General features: G+C 31.9%; 1 long non-coding RNA gene across 1 annotated transcript; it reads right to left on the bottom strand.

The window, feature by feature from the left end:
- Nucleotides 1–4177: 4177 nt before the first annotated feature.
- Nucleotides 4178–8215, bottom strand: LOC122573163. Its single transcript, XR_006318668.1, has 4 exons — nucleotides 8127–8215; nucleotides 7704–7890; nucleotides 5356–5414; nucleotides 4178–5113 (listed from the first exon to the last, which is right to left on the bottom strand). It is a non-coding gene; the product is annotated as an uncharacterized LOC122573163 (long non-coding RNA).
- Nucleotides 8216–8665: the final 450 nt, after the last annotated feature.

Below are 8665 nucleotides of genomic sequence, written 5' to 3'. Positions count from 1 at the left end.
ATCCTAGTTACATTTGCAGATCTTTGGAATCGCTCGTCGACTAACCGTTTAATAATTTACCTGCTCCTAACTCGTAGATCGTTTCGATTATGAAATAAATTTTTGTTCATTATAATTGATTCGTTTCTTTACTAAATACCTTTTGTAATTAAGAAATCACTTCGTAATGGACTAAAATGACATATTATTTTAGATATTAATAATATTAGGAAATATTTGGAGGATTATTTCACGAGGTACAACTTTTCACCATATCAAAAACATCCTTTTTTAGCTTTGTCACACTCGATTGCGTTGCTTCGCTTTGTATGATATCACGTATTTCTATTGTGCTTGACTATTGCGATGACTTAATGGCGTGAGAACGCTTTGTTATTGTAGATGGTGTGGTAAAAATGAATGTCTTTTAAAATTAAATATTAAGCATCTATTTTTGTATGAAAGGAGAGACATCTAGCACACCTTTAAACACTGATAAGAAACGAATGTGTAATCACAAACAGAATTACATTTTTGTTGCATCTATACTTCCTGTTCTACGGAGTTAAAAATGTGTCACAATGTACGAGCTTTCTATATTTCGGAAGATTCAAAACAAAATCGCATTAATTCCATAGAGATTTTCTCTTGAACTAATTAATATCATTTCGAATATCTTACGCTTCAGAGCGAAAAGGATGCGAGCAATCTCACTTGAGAAAGAGTAAGAAATTCTCGAAATATCGAGCTATACGCTATTTTAACCCTCTGGTAAAGAGAAGAGAAAAAGAGAGGCACAAAAGGACACGAGATTTCAGCCTGATGTGGTAGAGATAGATGAAGAAATATTCGAAACCGAGAACGATGAGAAGAGATGGTTAAAGACGCCCAGTGCATCAAGTAGATCAAACATTTGTGTTGGTTTCCGGCAAAAGAGCATGTGAAAGGGATGAAGAGGAGAAATTCTTTTAACCAAATGACGTGAAGAAGAGAAGAGGGGGGAAAAAAGGTACAAAGGGTATAGAGAGAAGAAAGAAAAAAATAAAGAAGATAGGAAACGTCTGCGATTTTAAACCCTTTCGAAGAGAGAACTGAGGTAGCAGTCGGTAAGAAGGTTCGAGGAGGGTGGAAATAAAAAGTTCTGCAAATTTGAGTGGTGGTTTTAACGTTGGTCTACGAACTACCCCTGGCTGACCGTCTATAAAACCACCGTCTCGACTACGTTAATGCCACTGAAGGCGATTCGCCTACTTCGATCGATTGTAATTAAATGGAAACGCTTTTACCCTCCTCGCCCGATATCCTCGTCGCTCCACCCCATCATCTTTTTATCACGCCGCTGAATATTCGGTTGCGAAAGTTGATGATCGTGAGAAAACGCGATGTCATACGAGGCCCGTCAAAATGACTGAAGAACACACAATGTAAATAAGTATACCGGCTTAATTTCTCACGCTTTTAGATTTTAAACACTCATGATGAGTATTAATCGTTATTTTTAATAGTGCATTCGAATTCTTAAATCGAGTTCCTCAATAAACGTATACGCAGTAGGATTCAACTATGTCCAAGCCTAACGTTTTCGCTGGTCTAAGCTTCCAAAAACTTTGAGAAAGCGCTAAGATTCTTATCAATTGTATAATCATTCGTTAAGTTAAATGTTCGAAACTTTTTTCAATAAAAATAAAAGTTCGTAGCAGATGAATTTAATGGATGAAATTTCGCATGGAGTGTTAAGTGAACGTTAAATATTCAACATATTAATTAAAGAATATACAGGTATCGTGCGCAATATACATATATACAGACACGTAACAGTTTTATTGCTAGATTATCTACATACGACAAGAAAAGAATAAATGCACAAAGTAATTGTACGATAAGCGAAATTGAGATGTTGGGATATGGAGAAATATAATAAATATTAGTTGAGTGAAGAGAGAAGAAGATGTATATTTGGTAAAAGAATCCAAGGAACACTGAAACTCTTATTAAAGGAATGCACAATGCTCGGAAGTAAGAGTAAATTTGAAGAAGCAGGAGCTATTGTCAGAGACATATCGCACGAAAGTTATAGACTGGTATAGGAGTTTGAAAATGGCGAGGAGGTGCAAGAAGGCGAGAAGCAGAAGTATGAGATGGGACATAGGCAAATAAGTAAGAAATGTAAATAAGACAAATAAAATAAGTAAGTAGATAAGAATAAGTAGATAAAAGGAAATGTAAATAAACACTTAATGTACGAAACCAAAGATATGTGCAAAAGTAATATACATATGAATGGAGGAAAGACTACAATATTAAAATGTAAGAATGTTAAAGTATAGTACGATTATAAAGTATGCAAAAGCTGAAACAAATAAATACTACTATTGCTACCAGAGACATCGTAATTGTAATTTGAATTTAATAATCCTCAGTCTAAAAAATTGAAATTAAAATTGCAGATCAAAGTAAACTTCCCTAAAAATAGAATCTGTCTCTATTTAATTGGAGACATAATCCCAACCATACATTTAATATTATAAAGAGTTAGTTGAACAAATTGAAAAACACTTTATCAAATATGAGATGATACTACAAAAGATGAATTTTATTATTAAATATTGTTTCAACCTCATCGACAAACATATAGGACAATAGGTTGAACAGAGATCAATATGGTTTCTGTAGGTACGTTTTATGAGACAAATTCAATATAATATCAGAAATACATATTTCGGTATAAACGAAGGAAAAAAGGACGAACCGGAGCTTTTCAAACAGACCAAACCAGGGGATCCTTTCACTTTGTGTCGTTCTCGTAAGAGTATTACAACCAGTTCTCTGGCTGTCCGATCGGCAATGATTTCCAAATGGCATTCACGGTTCTCCGTTTGCAGTAAGCCGTAATACCGTAAATGTGGTCGATTGTAAGTGCAGATTTCCAGACAGACCAGCCTCGGGCAGAAAGCTCCACGTGAAATTGCAGCTTACATCTACACATCCTTCAATCCCCATCAAATTAAAAGCGGTATTCTGTTAAATCGCGTCTCACGGCCTTCATATACGAATAACCACCTTTCAACGAAACTTCTGTCAACTTTTATCAACCGATTTTATAATTATCAGTACATATTTATTTATATGGAATATACAAATTTATGTTATTTCATTTTACATTCACGTGCTAGAATTGTCTTTGATATGAGGAGGAAAATTTAGAAAATTCTGCGATAAAATTCATAAACTTAAAAAAAAGTTCATTGTACGATCAATTACCTTGATCACCATAAAGAGAATATTAATTTAAGTAGCAAACAGAAGATCAAACACAAATTCTCATTCGACCAAGAAATTTTATTCCTATAGAATTAAACAAGAAATTGAAAGTAATCAATAGACTGAAAGTAGCTCTGTAGACTATGAAAGCCACAAGTAAAATGCTTCATGATGATGTAAAATTAAAATGAGAAAAATAAGAAAAAATAACATAAGCTATTGGTTTTACGTGGAGATATTTGAGTGAAGTAGAAGAAAGGGAAGTGAAAGAAAGTAAGAGAGTATTTGAACGCAGGTGAATAGTGACACCTTAAAATCGATTCGTTTACGGTACAGAAATAGACAGGAAACACCGTGTCCTGAAGGAATCCCGCAAATGGGACGGGGGATGCGATCGTGGCGTCGCTTCGCCGTATTAGAATTTAAAAGCATCTCGTTGACGTGACTCCTACCCTTCTGGCTTTCAAGTCACCGATAACGATCGACATTAATTAAAGTAATCGTCTTAGCGGTGGGAGCGCACAGGTTTCGTCGAGAATAAATAATTTATAAGATCTGGAGTGAGATGGCGAGTACAACGAAGGGTGTACGACGAAGGACAAAGGGATGGCCGTTACGGAATATACATATTTATTCATCTAACAGGCGTACATTTTTTTGCATAATGTCTACAAAGTGCATCGACTACCAACTGCAATTTGAAGAACAGATATGGTTATATACCATACATAATTTCACGGTGGAAGACAAGGTTTATTGAATACCAAAGTTCTAATAAAATCCTAAAATGTATAACGATATAACGAACTTGTATTAATAGATTATGAAACGTTGTATACGTATAATCATAATTATTATATACTAAAGTAATCCTTTTCTTTCTTAAGTAGTCTTTAATTTTATACTATTATCGTTCAATAGATATGATGGCTTGAATAACTTTAAACAATGAAAATCTTAAATACAATTTATACAGAATATGACGTTACTTTTATTCAACTTGTCATTTAGTAATTATTTTAAGAATTTAAGTAAAATTACTTACTCTGTTTTTTAATTCGATCATAGCCAAAAAATGGTATACGAAGTATGTATTTATCTTATTCAATCGCTGCATTAAGAAAATATTAATTGCAAGTTATATATACTTCATAGAGTATATGCACCCCCCTTGTTTAACATATAAATTTATTGTTAGATATAAGAATAATTAATGATGCGAAACTCATAGACAGAACATTGTTGCGCCATCTAGAAGCGAAATTGTATCTCATCGAAAGCAATCGATTGCACTGTCGTACCCTGTGTAAGTAAATCCACGTTATTATCTAAGAACGAGATCGTCTGTCGTTTTTAACAGTGGTTCTAATCACCGACGAGGTACATAATAGACCTGATATGCGATGCTTTTTCACGCCCCATATTTTGGAGGTAATCTTACTCTTGTATCATCTTTATGTCGCATGCGACGTTATCGATTCAGTATAATAATGGCCTGAACCGAAACAAAAATTTCCTATGAAATTACAAATAAGAAATAGAACAGAACACATCTTACAAATGAAGTACCTACATACAGAATTGTACACTTCTGTAATATGTATCTTGTATGATAGACAAGAAAATGTTACTACTCACGGGTACAATAAATACCCGCGATCACTACGCTCGTCAAAAATTCTACGTATACAACCAATCACCCGTGTCGATTCGGACCTTTCATCCTTCGACATGATTGAGAGACCGGAGGAACAAAAATACATGCGACTCACGATTAGATGTGAAGAATGTTGTCCTCGATATTGTTCTGATCCAAGGGAGTTCGTCATCAAGCAATCATCAAATTGAAACCATCGAATTCAATGGGAGAAAACTGTAACAAAGCATAGAATATTTTAATTTACTCGTAATGATGGTGTTAATTACTTTAAAAGTTTAAAATAATGAAAGACTAATTTCTATTAAATAAAAATGTTTAGTAATAATATTCAATTCAAGAATGAAAAATTTTCAATTTGTCAAATTTTCAATCAGATTTTATTTTTTAATGAATAATAATTATCGTAGAATATAAAGAATTGAATTAAATGAAGTACAAAATAAATAGTTACTTACATTCTTTGGTTTTGAAGCACCAGTCAGTCTTTTCCAGAGAACGGGAAGAAATGACATACCTTTAACAAAATATGAATTGTTATAATTTATTTTGAAAAGCACAGTGATGATTAATCAAAAAATCTAACATAATAAAATATGAAATTCTATAAAGACAGAACGGACTTTTGGTTCTTAAAAAATTTAAGATAACGAAAAACAAAACTCTATTCAAACTTGAAATTTTAAGAACAAAAAGAATTGAAATTCTAATACAGCTTAATTGTTAAAATAAAAATTAGTACCCTAACATAAAAATTAAAAATCTAGAAATTGAGATTCTACTGATTTCTGAACGTTAAACGTTTTTATTGTATACCTCAACATTAAAACTTTGATGTTTTTTTCAACAGAAGTTAATAGTAATTCAAGCTATGAATGAACTATATGAATAATAAAATATTTACATTGTCGAACTCCAGGAGAGGCTTTATCCTCTTGCGAGACCTGCGACTCTACTACCAAAAGCGAAGCGTTTAACAAAAAAAGAAGAAGAATAATAGGCTATTATCGCGTCCGTTCAAATCAAGTGACAATCGGCGAACACACTGACTCTACTTTCACGTCCGATTATTATAATTAAATTTAATGAAAATTATTACGCTCTAAAAAAATATGAAAAGCAATATAATGCAGCAAACACTGACCCTACTGACCACATTGCCCGCAGTCACAAAAATTTTCTGGAAGAAAAAATTCTTACTAAAATACTACTTTTCTTCTTCTTCTTATCCAGCGTTTATTTATGAAGATACTGCTTTTTCAAAACTATGAAGTAATTATTATTCATTTACTACAGACAGTTATCACATTAAGAATATGAACTATGTAGTTATATTAAATATGCACTTATTAGTTAAAATATTATTCAAATCTCTATCAATATTCCATAATGCACCCAATTTAAACAAATTATAACTCTGAATGTCCATTATTAGAGTTTAAAATACATTTTATACTAACGAAATATGTCTTCAAATCTGCCTGCAGTAGCATTTCTTCTCGAAAATAATAGGAATTATTGAAAAAATTGTGAAATGACAATATTATTGCAGAAAATTCGCGGAAATGCAGCAAAACATAAGTTATTTTAATTTCGTATTTAAATAGAACTTTGGAGATTCTACGTTAATGTTAAATAATAAAGCATTTCATTTAATATATTTGAAATAAAAAAATAATTTAATATGTATCTATATCCGAAACAAGAAGCGGTTAATCGTGTCTTTACCTTCGTATTCTTAATAAAATATAAAGTAATTTATAATTTTGTTATATTCAGTATTAATGGTGTTAACATTGCGAATTATTTGTTAAGAATCGATTACATACTAAATAAATATTACCAAGTGTCTAATAGAAAGAACAAACAAACGTATAAATACGTTTGCCTTTATTAGAATAAGTCAAGTGTTACCGTATCTGCATAGAAAACTATCGAATTAATCAGGCACCGTAGCGTTCTTTCGAATTTCCTGGCGTCTCTCTAATGCCTTCAAATTTTCCTCGCAATCAAGCAATAATCTCATTGTACAAGCTACCCGTAAATATGATAACAAAAAATAGATCAAAGAAAAAAAGATAATCTAATAATGGATTCTAATAGATTATAATAAATTAATGAATAAAGCGTACATTAATTAGACATAGCAGTAGCGTGAATTTGGTAGAAGAATCACTACAAAAATACCACGTAGTAGAAAGAGGACACTTGTTGCAGAGTATACATCTAATCAATCCGATTTTCGTCGATAGAATGACCCCCGCGGCCCGATTTACCAAACGGAATTCGGTTGGCGAGGGGTGGGGAGGACATCGCCGGTAAGTCGAGTGTGTACGAACAAGAGTCGTCGAATTCTTGGAAAGGATATGTTTCCAACAGGCCGATATTATGTTTCAAGAAAAAAACAATACTTCAGACTGAAACACGGAGATACGCGTAGATATAAAGTAAACACGCACGAATTGATATAATGTAAACGAACAAAATTAAAATAAAATATCGTAAAATTATTATTACAGTAAAATTGAACAACTATCGAATTATAGTTCGTTAATTACCATAATTTGAGGCATAAAAGAAAAGAAAAAGAAAGTAAAAGAAATAAGGTATAGACTGTCAAGGAAAATAAAGGGAAAGAAGAAAGTCAAAGGAAATAAAAAGGAATAGAATTTCATTCTAATAATACGTGATTTGCGCCTTTCGATGTAGGTGACTTTGATTGAAAACTAATAACCCTCTATTCACATCGAAAAACGACAAATCACTATAAATTGTATTATAAAATGAACCAAATGAATATTCTCACCATTTCAAACCAATGTCTTCGTATTGTATATTAAATTTTCCACGTTTACGACGAATTCTCGACAGTTACTTCTTCTTTTCAATATGACGCCGCGCAAAATGGAGTAATTTCAAAATTCACCACCAGAGTACGATTAATTCAGGAACGTATCACGTTCTATCAGTACCCAAATACTAATCGGATTTTCCTGAAAATTTTCATATTCGTATGTTTACATGGAAATACGACAAATCAATATAAATTATGTTAATATATAGCAGACTAATAGGTATTACCAACTACGCCCAGCATTTAGTTAAATTGTTTTTCTCTAAATGACAACAATAAAAATATGATAATTTTCATGATCGACCTCAAGCACTAGATCCGTTTGCAATAAGTTAATAATTGTGAATACAGAACGATTCAAATTAAGATTCTCACCATTTTGAAGCATTTAACATATCAATGTATATTAAACTTTCCATATTTATGACAAACTCTTTGCAGTTGCTTCCACTTTTCAATATGAGATCACCGCGCGAAATGATGTAATTTAAAATTTAGTTCCTATTTCTGCCATCAAGAACACAGATGACTCAGGTACGTATTATCCTGGTATTATGTTCTATTACCCTGATATTGCATTTTCTCGATACTTACTTTCATAGGAAATTCTACAAAAAATGAAAAAATTTGAAATTTTTACGCAAGTTAATTACATAATTCTTTCTAATATACATGTAAATTATGTATTATATTATGATAAAACATAAGATTTCGTAATAGTGTAGATATCTTATATATAGTAGATAAATAGTATTAATTTATGTCATGTTTTCCAAATATTCCGTAATATTACTATTTGGAAAAAGATACAAGCATTAATATTTCCCAATATTACTATTCGAAGAATGATACCAACCTAAGAACTACGCAATCTGCAGCCCAGAGTCTATCGCATTTATGTATGTAATGTATAT

The sequence above is a fragment of the Bombus pyrosoma genome, linkage group LG11 (assembly GCF_014825855.1).
Source record: "Bombus pyrosoma isolate SC7728 linkage group LG11, ASM1482585v1, whole genome shotgun sequence".
Classification (NCBI taxonomy): Eukaryota; Metazoa; Arthropoda; class Insecta; order Hymenoptera; family Apidae; genus Bombus; species Bombus pyrosoma.
Note: the sequence above shows the minus strand (reverse complement) of the source record. Positions and strands in the feature narration are given on the sequence as shown.